This window comes from Mus musculus, chromosome 9 (assembly GCF_000001635.26).
Source record: "Mus musculus strain C57BL/6J chromosome 9, GRCm38.p6 C57BL/6J".
NCBI classification, from domain to species: Eukaryota; Metazoa; Chordata; class Mammalia; order Rodentia; family Muridae; genus Mus; species Mus musculus.
Window position 1 is genome coordinate 35914974 of NC_000075.6, and position 13888 is coordinate 35928861.

Consider the following 13888-nt stretch of genomic DNA (forward strand, 5'->3'; position numbering starts at 1 on the left):
CTGTGAAGGTTCTATGCCCCAATATAGGGGAATGCCAGGGCCAGGAATGGGAGTCAGTGGATTGGGGAGAAAAGAGAGTGGGAGAGGATAGGGGATTTTTCAAAGGGGAAACTGGGAAAGGGGACAACATTTGAAATGTAAATAAAAAATATCTAATATGTATGGGTGTGTATATATGTATGATGTGTCAACATTTTCATTAAATTCCAGAAAGTGTTTAATTTCTTTCTTTATTTCTTCCCTGAGCAAGTTTTCACTAAGAGTTGTTCAGTTTCTTTGTATATGTGGGCGTTCTGTAGTTTTCGCTGTTATTGAAGATCAGCCTTAGGCCATTAAGGTCTGATAGGATGCACAGTATTATTTCAATCTTCTTGTATCTGTTGAGGGTTGTTTTGTGACCAATTATATGGTTGATTTTGGAGAATACACCATGAGGTGCTGAGAAGGTGTATACTTTTCTTATAGGGTGCAATGTTCTGTAGATATCTGTCAAATTCTTTTGGTCCATAACCTCTCTTAGTTTCACTGTGTTTCTTTTTTTTAAATTTATTTTTATTAGGTATTTTCCTCGTTTACATTTTCAATGCTATCCCAAAAGTCCCCCATACCCACCCCCCCCAATCCCCTAGCCACCCACTCCCCCTTTTTGGCCCTGGGATTCCCCTGTACTGGGGCATATAAAGTTTGCAAGTGTTTCTGTTTACTTTCCTTTTCATTGACCTGTTCATTGGTGAGAGGATGGGTTGAAATCTCCCACTATTATTGTGTGGGGTTCAATGTGTGTTTTGAGTTTTAGAAAAGTTTATTTTATGAATGTGGGTGCTCTTGAATTTGGGGCATAGAGGTTCAGAATTGAAAGTTTCTCTTGGTGGATTTTCCCTGTGATGAATATGAAGTGTCTTTCTTCATCATGCTTGATAACTTTTGGTTGAAAATCTATCTTATTAGATATTAGGATGGCAACTCCTGCTTGTTTCCTTGGATCATTTGCTTTGAAGATCTTTTTCCATCCTTTTACTCGGAGATAGTGTTTGTCTTTGTTGTTGAGGTGTGTTTCTTGTATGCATCAAAGTGCTGGATATTGTTTGCTTATCCAGTCTGTTAACTTATGTCTTTTTATGGTTGAGTTGAGCCCATTAATATTGAGAGATATTAAAGAGAGATGACTGTTGGTTTCTGACATATTTGTTTTTGTAAGTGGTTTTATGTGCTTGTGACACTGCTTTTGACTTTGTTGTGAGATGCTGAATAGCTTGTCCTTTTTTGGTGCAGTTATCTTCCTTGTGTTGGAGTTTTTCTTCCAGTATCCTCTGTAAGTCTGGGATGGTAAATAGATACTGTTTGAATTTGGTTTTGTCCTGGAATATTTTGTTTTCTCCATCTACGCTGATTGAGAGTTTTGCTGAGTATAGTAGCCTGGCCTGGCATTTGTGTTCTTTTAGAGTCTGTATGACCTCTGGCAAGGCTCTTCTGGCTTTCATAGTCTCTATTGTAAAGTCTGGTGTATTTCTGATAGGTTTACCTTTGTATGTTACTTTGCCTTTTCCCCTGCAGCTTTTAACATTCTTTCTTTGCTCTGCGCATTTAGTGGTTTGATAATTATGTGACAAGATTTTCTTTCTGGTTCCATTTATTTGGTGTTCTACAGACTTCTTGTACCTTTATGTCCATCTCTTTCTTTAGATTAGAGAAGTTTTCTTCTATGATTTTGTAGAAGACTTTTTTCAGACCCTATGATCTTGGAATCTTTATTCTCTATTCTGATTATTCTTAGATTTGGTCTTTTCATTGTGTCCTGAATTTCCTGGATGCTTTGGGTTAAGAGTTTTTATGTTTTGAATTTTCTTTGACAGTGGTATGAATCTCTTCTACTGTATCTTCTACACCTGAAATTCTCTCTCCCATCTCTTGTATTCTTTTGGTAATACTTACATCTGTAACTCCTGACCACTTCCCTCAGTCTTCCATTTCAAGGTTTGCCTCTATTTGTGTTTTCTTTATTGTTTCTACTTCCACTTTTAGGTCTTGGATCGCTTTGTTCAATTCCTTCACCTGTTTACCTATGTTTTCCTCTATTTCCTTCAGGGAGTTATTGATATCCTCCTTAAAGGACTCTATTATCTTCACGAGATAGGACTTTAGGAGAGCTTCCTGATTTTCAGGTGTGTTGGTGTACTCAGGGCTTGTTGTCGTGGGAGAACTGCGTTCTGATGATGCCCATGTATTTTGGCTTCTGCTGCTTATGGTTTTGCACTTTCCCTTCACCATCTGGATATCCCTGTTGTTTGTTGATCTGGGTGACTATATGAAGTCTGCCTCTTTTTCCCTGGGTTGCTTCAGGTCTCCTTGTAGGCTTGTGTCACTGGCTGTATCAGACCACCTGTGGGGCCTTCCTACTGGGGACTCTTCACAGGGGCAGAAAAGCTGCTGATCTGTTGCCTTGGCTGTAGATCTCCTGGGAGGCCTTCAGACTGTTGGGACTTCTGTGGAGCTGTCAAGCTGTTGACCAGCTGTGGTGAGTGCAGCCGATTCTTAACTTCTCTGAGAGCAGCAGATCCTCAAGTGTTCTGAGTTCAGAGGGTCCTCAACTACTCAACTGCTCTGAGTGCAGTGGGTCCAACTGCTCAGAGTTCAACTGGTTCTCAACTGCTATGAGTGCAGCAGGTCTTCAACTGTTCTGAGTACAGCAGGTCCTCTGGGATGTATCAGGATATGGAGTCCTCAGGGGAGCAGACCAACTAGGGGGTCTGCCCCAGCAGTAAGGACCAGGCAGAAGGGGTGGGAGGGATGGAAGACAGGGCAGTTGTATTCGGGAGGGTGGGGATTGGATAGATGATGTGTCATGAGTCCACCAGGCTCCCAGCAGAAGCTCAGGGACTTGGAGTGGGGTGTTAGGTGTTCTTACCAAATGCACTGAGTGCAGTTGGTCCTCTGGGATGTATTAAGATATGGACTCTTCAGGGAGCAGACCAACTCACCTTAGCTTTTGTAACAATGAGTGATAACCATGTTCTATGGATTAAGACACAACAAAATATAAATCGTAATTATGGTCATATCATATGTAAACAAAAGTTGAAAGAGTAGTACAATGGTCCTATTATTGTACCTCTAGTTGCACATTGGTTTTGTTTAAAATTTTTGGAAGGTTGAGATACAGTTTACAAGTAAGACCTGCCCATAGATATCGTTCTTGATATTCATCTATAAGCCTGTAACTTTTGTGAAAATAAATGACTTATCATGACATGTCAATCAATCAATCAATCAATCAATAAATAAATAAAAATATGGATTTAGCAGTTGACCACAAACCTCTCTCTCTAAGTCTTTACTGGTCCTGTGGACTTGTGCATTGTTTAAGTTCACTTAGTTTTATTGTTTGATATCAAACCACATTAAAATGAAGCAACCGTATAAAAATGTCCAGTGGTATAATTTAAAGCTTTTACAGTATTTTCTGGTCAACATTTCTCTAAAGTTCTGTATGTCCCCATTAAATAAGCAGCACCTTGCCTCCTAATCTGAATTTTGATGGATCTCTGTCTCATTATTTCAAATAAAATACATCATGTAGCATAAAAAAAGAGTAAATAATCCATCATTGATAATGGAAATTTAAAATAGGATGAACCAGATTAGAAAATGAACTTGCATTTGAGTTCACTCGAATGGATGAGAGGATGCAGGGTCTGAGTGCTTTACTAGAGGTTCTTTGTTATTTGGATTCTTCACAACCTGGATAAAACTCTTTTATCTTTGATGATATTTTCTTTTACTTCATTAATAATAGGATATTCTCCCTGACTTATGCTGCAATTTCAGCAAAAGGAGAGAGTAAGCCCTGGCTGAGAATATCCCTCAGGAAAACAAACAAGCTATCAATACTTTAATCTTCAGATGCTCTTAATTCATGTTTCAGTAGTTATACAGGATTTTTTTTAACAAACATCTTCTAAAGCATTTTATTTTGGCCAGAAAACTGTTAATGTGGAATTTGATCAATAAATAATTCACAAAACTCTATACCTTAATCTAAATGGATTTTATATGTACCAAAACTTAAATTGAGAAAACTGAAATAAACCTCAACTTGGAAATATTCTTTTAATGATGTATTTTGTGGATGGAGCACAACTTCAAAAATCAGGCTCCAACCACTATATTTTTTTCTCACATAGCTTATATATTCCAACAAAACCTTTAAAGCAGCATACTATTATAATATGATTATATTGCATTTTTCTGCTAGTGAATGGCTATGGAAAAAAACAGTATGTACCCCAATACCTTTACATTTAAAAATCATAGTACAGGTAAAGAAAACAAATTATTCCCAATTACACACATAGATTTGCAACTAAACAACTTGTTATGGATGAACAAAGTATGAGCAAATGAGATAATTTTCCCAGCCTGTTTCTCTTACTGGTAGGCAACAGATTGCAGTTACAAAGAATGGATGAATTATTTCATCATTTATCTTTAAACTAATTATATACAAATATTCAAAGAATCACAAATCTAAACTTTTATATTAAAAAATCAGTCACTTCTACTTTAAATCCTTAGACTACACATCTACTAGTCATCATCATTTTTTATTAAATCATGTCAGTAAGCTGAAGTCAAAAATGGATACAAGAAATTAATTATCATCAAATCACTAGTCTGGCCTCAGTTAAGAATCACATTAGTCAATTCTACTTAGACTGCCGTTGTTCTTGTTCCCTGATCTCAAAACAGCCTTAGCACAATTAATAAAAGTGTGTTTTTCTGGACTTCAAATTGTTCCAGAAGATTCTCTATGTCAAAGCCACTATGAAAACCATTTTAGCCTATCTTCACTAACAATTTATTTTTGCAAATGCATTCTAAGGGAGGTAATAATTGCTGACAAACTACATAACTACATTCTTTCCAAGGGTGGTGAATAAATCATTAATCTGCTCAGGGGCAATGCTTGAGAAAGATCAAGCACTCTTATTCTGTGTTCCAATGATGCTAGAAGCCCCCTGACAGTTTTTAGACACTTCTGAGATTGAAGGGGATCTGACAGAAACAACCAGAGCAAAACTCCACAACATCACCAAGTCTTCAGGACACACAATCCTTAGGGCCATCTTAATAATTTTAATTTTAGGTATAGTAACCTAATAACATGGCACATGTAAATGTTATTTCATAAGCAGAGAATGGAAAAGAAACAGAAGCCAGATCCAGAAATTGGTGGCTAATAGCATTGATATGATCCAGGAATTTCTTCCTTAATGGTTTTGCCAACTATTTCTCTGACCTAAGATGGCTGTCTCACCAAATAAGCCTCACCTATATCAAACATTATGAAGGATGTTAAATAATATGTCTTCAATAATGTATATCCCCTGCATGCATAAAATGTAATGTTTCGACAACAGTGGGAACTGTGAACCAAAAATTCCTAGAATGAACCTGCATTCACCATGAACCTTCTACAAAGCAGGGTAGTTAAAGCATCAACGTTTGAGGGAATGTTGGAATGTTTCAGATACAGAATGTAATTAAAAACTATATTGCAAGCCTGAATATATGGATTAGCAGTTAAGAGTGACTATATTATTCTAACTGGTTATCACATGATCATTCACCTGTAAGGCCATCTATGGCAATGCTTTGAAATATCTTGTCACTATTGGGAGATGGTGTTCAGAGAGGATTGGGGGATATAAGGAAAGGGCAGTTTAGAGTACTGTGTGCATGTCTGTGTTTGTGTGAGAATCTGTGTGTCTGTATGTGTGCCTTGTGTGTGTGTGTCTGTATGTCTCTGTGTGTCTGTGTCTGTGTGTGTATGTGTGTTAGTATATCTGTGTGTGTTGTGTGGTTTGTGAATACATATACATGCCCTGCCCTTTGCTGTCCTCTGCTGCTCTCTCATCCTAAATTTCACTGTAATGGTAAAGCACTTAGGGATGCTACTACTGGGCCTCTCCTGGGGATGGACTTCCTGAAAAATGAAGTCCTGAGGGATGGTAGGTACTGGTGCTGGTCCTATAGGCAGACAGATTGGTTGCTGCACTATATGTGACCTTTGGGGTATGAAGACTAGTGGATAGGAACTAACTAGCTTTAGAAGAGATACTTATGTTCTGTGTCCTTGATCTTCACACCTCCACATGCCCTCTCTCCTATTTCATGCCAACAAGCCTCATCCCTCCCTCTTCTTTGCTGTTTTGTACTGTTCCTAGTACTCTTCCCCATGTTCCCTCGGTTCCTTTGTTTTGTTTGTTCTCCTTTATTCCTCCATGTTCTACTTCAAATACAGTTGCTAAAATTATCAGTTCCTTAAACATATGTGCATTAGAACCCAAATTTATGATGTAAGTGGGGCAAGCAAGTTTTTCTACAGAATGAGGACAATAAAACAGGGGATGACATTTTTTCACCACTTGTGGTCAAATCACATCCATACAAGAGTGTTCATCTTCTCTCTCACAGTTCTCTTCCTAAAAAGACTTGGAGTTCTGGTAGCTACTGACTTTCTTCAGACCCTCCCTTTGAGTAGTCCAAAATCCCACCTCTTCCTTAATGAGTCAGCCCTGAATACAGCCACCTCCTTTGGGAAACTTGTTGCTTATCCACTTTTCAAGCTCCACTTGTTGGCTCTTGACACTAGGTCTTAAGAGCTTCCTTTTCCTTTTCTTTTTCTTTTACCTTCGAGCCCTGATGTGTATCCATGGTGTTGTAGTCAACAATGAGAGGATTCATGAGCATTGGGACAGCTTCTGTGAGGCTAAAAGTGCTCACTGTTGCCTTGAGGATAGCTATACTTGGAGGGATGCATCCTGTTCTACAGCCCTGGTACATGAGAAGACAGTGTGGAAAGAAATGTCTTCCCATGAATGTGGGAAAGGTTCTTTCACTGTTGGAACTGGATGTCACCAGTCTTGATCAGATAAACAAAATTGTTAAGAGAAAATCACACTTTTTAACCAGTTTCTGTTAAGAGAAAACCATACTTTTTAACCAGTCTCTGAACTGTTCTCAAGGAACTTCTAGGTAAGTATATTCAGGAATGAAAGGATTTGCACTCTCACACTCCACTCAGGACACAATTTTGTGAATAGAGTCCTTCAAGTGGATTAGACATTGAGGGATGATGGCCCCAAAAAGCCACATTAGTTGTCTCTTTGTGGCTAAGGAGAACTTCTAGGTGTCAGCTGTCTCATCATACCATGTGGGTGCTATGTATCAAATGAAGAACTTTGGGTTTGTTCACTCATACCCTACCTTCTAAGTTATCTTACCAGGACACAAGTATTAAAACCAGGTAATTTTACCATCAATAAAGTGAAGTAAAATTATTTTAACGGTGCTTCCCCATATAATTTAGAAAGCATCTAATTGACAACTGCCAAAATCTATATTTAGACTATTTGCAGTGTGTGTTGCTACGCTCTCCGGTCGAGTCAACTGGACAAGCTGAAAGGCTTAAAAGTCACTCATGAGGCAAAAGAGTTTCAAGGAATATCTCCTCCTGGAGTCTAGCGTTCCCTACCCATACAGTAATTTTTCATTCCCGCGTTCCATTCCCGCATTAGTCTAGTGTATGGTTCCACATGCTCTCTTTCAGTATTTTCCTATTATAAGTGCTTTTTAAAATTAAATTCTGACATGGCTTAAGCCTTCCACCAGTGTTCCAACAGTCCTAGTTCGTCCTTAGCAAGACCTTGGTCTTGAAATTCAGCAAGATTGTAAAAGCTAAGTCACTCCTTTACACAGGAATTTACCATCACTAAGGAAGAAGGAAGTTTCAGACCAAAGGAGAAACCAAAATAGATACTATAGCAGAGTTACACCCATACACACGTATTTACAATGGCCTAAGGGGAAGGTGGACTATACAAGAGACTAAAATAGGAACTATGACAAGGACGTGAAGCCCTTGACCCTGGCTTCTAAGATTAGTGAATTTTAGGTGGAGCCCTTGTTGATCCCAGCTGTTATCAATGTATTCTATCCTGGGTGGTTCCCGTTAGACCTTTTGTGTTTGCATTCCTCTGTTTTATGTAAGATTCCGGTTACCTCAATTGTACCTTGCGAATATGTCACCCAACTTCCTTATTGTCCTCTGCATAAAAAGTCTGATGCTCGAGTTGTAAAATTACACTCAGATTCCACACGAACTCTCCTGTGTGTGTGTCTGTTTGTCGCTCATCCACGCTTTGCCCACCTGCGTCAAGAGACCCCGTTCCACACAGACACAGGGACCCAGAAGGTCTGCAGCAGTGTGTGTGTGTGTGTGTGTGTGTGTGTGTGTGTGTGTGTGTGTGTGTAAGAGAGAGAGAAACTGTTCACTTGTTTGGGTGTCCTATTATGTTACTGCTTTTCTATCAGTATTTGAAGGCTATAACTTCATTGACTTCTATACAGTAACATTTCTGAAAAATACTGTAGGGTGATTCATCCTTGCTCATCAGTTAAAAAATAAAAGCTCTTTCTCCCTCATCTTTGGATGTTTTAAAAAAGTTTGAAGGTATGTGTTTTCTTACAAATATCTATCCTATTTGGGGTTCTTTCAAGGTTGTTGGATGGATCTGTGCTTTATGTTTTGCATTATTTTGGGGATAATATTGGCTATGGTGTCTTCAACTACAGAGTATATTCTTTATTCAATGTACCAGAAAATGACTCATATATAATGACTGATGTTTCCCATAACTGATGCTGTTTTTATATTGTCTATTTTTAATAAATCCTAAATTTACTTACTTGCTTGCTTACTTACTTACTTACATACTTAATTACATCAATTAAGAAAGTATATTATATATTCCATTCTTGCTTCTCACTTCCTATGCATTCAAGGATCACCTATAATGTCTTATTCACTGGCCTAAATCTCTCTAGTGTTGGCACTATAAGGTATACATAACCACACCCAGATTTTTGTGTAGTTTGCAATAAGACTAGAAATTTGAAGAATTGTCTTTTGAAAGTATTGTAAGGCTGAACGTTTAATGGTATTGTTTCCATTTAGGAATGAAAGGAAGAACACACAGGACTTCAGAATCACAGGTGAGTGTATCACATCAGATCCAAAGAGGTTCCTTAAAAAGGAAACACAAAAATCGCTTAAAGTGTTACAGGAAAACACAACTGAACATGTGATGGACTTGACCAAAACCAACCAAGATCTAAAAAGGGAAGTAGAAACAATAAAGTAAACCCAAAGAAAGACAAATTTGGATAGAAACCCTAGAAAAGAAATCTGGAACCATACATGCCAGCATCAGCAACAGAATACAAGACATGGAAGAGAGAATCTCAGATGCAGATTCCATAGAGAACATAGACACAACAATCAAAGAAAATGCAAAATGCAAAAAGATCGTACCTCAAAATATTCAGGAAATCCAGGACACAATGAGAAGACCAAACCTACCGGATAATAGGAGTAGATGAGAATGAAGATTTTCATCTTAAAGGATCAGCAAATACCTTCAACAAAATTATAGAAGAAAACCTAAAGAAAAAGATGCCCATGAACATACAAGAAGCCTGCAGAACTCCAAATAGACTGGAGCAGAAAAGAAATTCCTCCTGATACATAATGATCAGAACAACAAATACACTAAATAATGATAGAATATTAAAGGCAGTAATGAAAGACTCTGAAAGGAGCCCCTTGCTCAGGCCTCAGGACAATAGCAGACACCCAAGAACTCACGATAGACTGACCTGGTTGCAAACCACATGAGGCTTTATTCGGGGAAAGCCAGAGCTCTGGGGACGACTCATATCCCATGCAGGGGTAGAGGAGTCGACCTCGTGGGGAAAGTGGTCCCAGTTTTTATAGGCCCCCAGGGGGGAAGGAGAAGGGGGGAGTAGGGGATTTCCAGATCTAAACAATGTCTATTCTCAAGAAATGGGTATGGGAAGAGTACAAGGAAAGAGTCTGGTGCAGGTGTAGCAACTCAGGATTGTCTGGGCTGTGGTTGCTGGGGAGATTTTCTGACTCTTTCTCAGCAACCAATATCACAAACACCTGGCAATGGGCTTCATCAGTGGGCACACACACGGGTAAAGGAATGGTCAAAACATTGGCAGACACACAGGTTCAAGGAGTGGCCAGAGCATTGTGCACCTCTATTTTTCTAAATCAGTGAAGCTAGTTCTGCTAACACTGACATCTATCTTGCCAATTTCAGGACTTCTATGACATTTTACATTCTGTCAGGATCTTTCAGTAATGGAAAAAAAAAGTCAAGTAATATAAAAAGGCCAGCCTATTAGAATTACTCCAGACTTCTCACCAGAGACTATGAAAGCCAGAAGATCCTGGACAGATGTTGTAGAGAAACTAAGGGAAGACAAATGCTACTATACCCAGCAAAACTCTCAATTACCATAGATGGAGAAACCAAAGTATTCCACGACAAAACCAAATTCACACAATATCTTTCCATGAATCTAGCCCTTCAAAGGATAATAAAGGGAAAACACCAACACAAGGATGGAAACTACACCCTAAAAAAAGCAAGAAAGTAATCCTTCAACAAACCTAACAGAAGTCAGCTGTAAGAACAGAATCCCAACTCTAACAACAAAAATAACAAGAAGCAACAATTACTTTTCTTTAGTTGGCAAGATAGCCATTTTTACAAAGATGAAATCATCCTGAGTGAGCTAACACAATCACAAAAGAACTCAAATGATTTGTACTCACTGATAAGTGGATATTAGCCCAGAAACTTAGTATAGCGAGATATAAGGTACAATTTGCAAAACACATGAAACTGAAGAAGAACGAAGACCAAAGTGTGGACACTTTGCCCCTTCTTAGAATTGGAAACAATCACCCATGGAAGGAATTACAGAGACAAAGTTTGGAGCTGAGACAAAAGGATGGACCATCTAGAGACTGCCATATCCAGGGATCCATCCCATAATTAGCCTCCAAACGATGACACCATTGTATACACTAGCAAGCTTTTTTTGCAAGGACAGTGATATAGCTGTCTCTTGTGAGACTAGGCCGGGGCCTAGCAAACATAGAAATGGATGCTCACAGTCAACTATTGGATGGATCACAGGGCCCCCAATGGAGGAGCTAGAGAAAGTATCCAAGGAGCTAAAGAGATCTGCAACTCTGTAGGTGCAACATTATGAACTAACCAGTACCCCGGAGCTCTTGACTCTAGCTGCATACGTATCAAAAGATGGCCTAGTCAGCCATCACTGGAAAGAGAGGCCCATTGGACAGGCAAACTTTATATGTCCCAGTACAGGGGAACGCCAGGGTCAAAAAATGGGAATGGGTGGGTAGGGGAGTGTGTGGGGAGTGTGTGTGGGACTTTTGGGATAACATTGGAATTGTAATTGAGGAAAATACGTAATAAAAAAATACATATCATGTACCATATTTTCAGTTTTTGCAAGAGCCATTAATATTTGCTAAGGATAAATTTTAATTTATTTTCCCAAAAGGAAAGTAAAGTAAAATTAGGAGATAATATTTTAGGAACTGACATTAAATCTAATTATGAAGAGGCCAAAAACAGCAGAAGCCAAATACATGCTCAATAAGAAGAAAAGTTTGAAGTGATTCACCAAATTTCTTTACTTTTTATAACCATAAATAGGGATCTCTTTACAGACCCTTGAGACTGTTCCATACACTGAAATCACTGACCACTTCATCATAGGAAAAGAAATGCAAAAACATGGATGAAACACGAAGACATAGGAGAAAGGATTCCAAGGGAACAGAAGAGAAGATAGAGCAAGAAAAGATGTATCCCACTTTCCCTGTGCATTTGCTAGAATAAACCTGACCCTGCTCTAGCCACTGGTCATTGTCACACAGTGGCCAGAAAGGATTGACACCAGAAATAAACTGTAGGGTAATTTTGCTTTACATGTGAGGTGGGCACAGTTGAAAGTCAGTGAGCCTGACTTGAGGCTTTCCGTAGTACATCAAAGCAATTCTAAGTTACAGACTAATGCAGGAGATTCAGAAGATATAGGGAGAGAAATTGCCACACTTATGGGCTAAAGTAAAACCCTTGCCAGGTTGAAGAAGCAGGAAGTCAATCCAGCAAAGAAGATTTGGATCTTGCTTCTTGGAAGTATTGCTTCTGGCTATAACAAGATACCAAACAAAGGCTCACTAGGTACAAGGGCTGAAAAGATGCCCTGAGAACTGAGATGTGGATATTAGGTAGAGATAAATAGTGGTTTCTTATATACTAAAGGTGAAATTGCAAAGACATTTTCTTCTGCATTTAAAAGACAGTTGGCAATAATGTTTACAAAGTATTATAACGAAATTACTTTATTAGGTTTGTGTGGCATTATGGCATTGTGTAAATCACATGTCAGTAAATATCAGAAGAATTTTTATAATTATTCCTATTTGTGGCATTTTTCAAGCATAAAATTTGTCTGAGTGGATAAGATTGTGCTGCCAAGCTGATTACCCAAGTTTGATCTCTAGGACAGATATGGTAGAAAGAGAACTGTCTCTTGTACATTTTACATATGGTGGGGCAAGTGCACATGAATGCCCACTCTGTTAAGTTCTGTTGGGTCACAGAATTTCTCTGTAAGTTTTTGCTCTTTTTCCAGACACAAGAGAGTCTTTCTTGGGGGACTTTTTTCATTTAAATACTAGCAGTGTTATTTATGGATATAGCTGCCTATGATGTGTTACTGGATAGGGAAGTGTCTCTTTTGTATCTGGCTAGCAACGCAAAGCTCCAGTGTGGTTTTCCTTCAATTTCCAGGACTCTAATATTATCTATAGATGTATTGTTGATCCTGCCCTTATAGAAATATTCATTAATGTACTTTTGCTAACACGCTTTCCTGGAACATAAAATGATTATACCAGTCTGAAAGCATGAATATCCATGAGTTCTCTCTCATTGAAAATACAGTACTTCGGGAATAACACAATATACAGCAGAGGTTTTTGGCTGCTTTTATATGTTGTCATTTAATAATAGATAGTCTAACCCACAGGCAAACCGTGGGTGGAGCTTGGTTACAATTGTGTAAGAATAGCAGGAAGGATTACAGGCCCAAAGTGGGATAGGAACTCTGGCAAAAGACCAACAGAGTCAACTAACTTAAACCCGTGTGGCTCTCAGGGTCTGAGGCACTAACCAATGAACATACATGGTCTGTACCTAGGCCTCCCTTCTCATATGTAGATGTTCAACTTGGCCTTCATGTGGGTCCCAAACAACTGGAATGGGTTTATCCCGAAAGCTCTTGCCTGTATGTGGGATATGTGCTACTAGCTGGGCTGCCTTGTCTGGCTTCAGTGGGAGAGGAAGCACCTAGCTTGGCAGAGACTTGAAATGCTAGGGTAGGGGGATATCCAGGATTACCCACCTACTCAGAGTAGAAGGAGAGGGAGGATAGGGGAAGGATTGTGGGAAAGGGTGACCAGGAGAGGGGCAGTGAAAATGATGCAAAGTGAATATGTACATTTTTTTCTGTAATAGTAGTTGTGACACTATCAGCGATTCCACTCATTAAAAAAAGCATGCTATCTCATACAGGAGATGGAAAAGCTATCCCATCCCACAGGAGCCTGTGATCCTCAGTGATTAAATTAGAGCAGATGCATTTAATTAAATGCAGACAAATCCATAACTGTAGTAGGAAAAAGTTGTTTACTTATGTTGTGTGTTTTCTGCTACAAACATGGGAATGTGGGCTTAGGAAGATTTAGTTAGATCTCAATGGAGATAATTGTTCCAACAGAATTAAGCAAATCATAAGTAGAAGCAGGCAATGACATAGGAATACAGATACGTCTGAGAGTGGATTGTTAGGAAGGAAAAAATGTGGCAGGGCAAATTACTTGTACTGGATGGTTTTATGTGTCAACTTGACACAG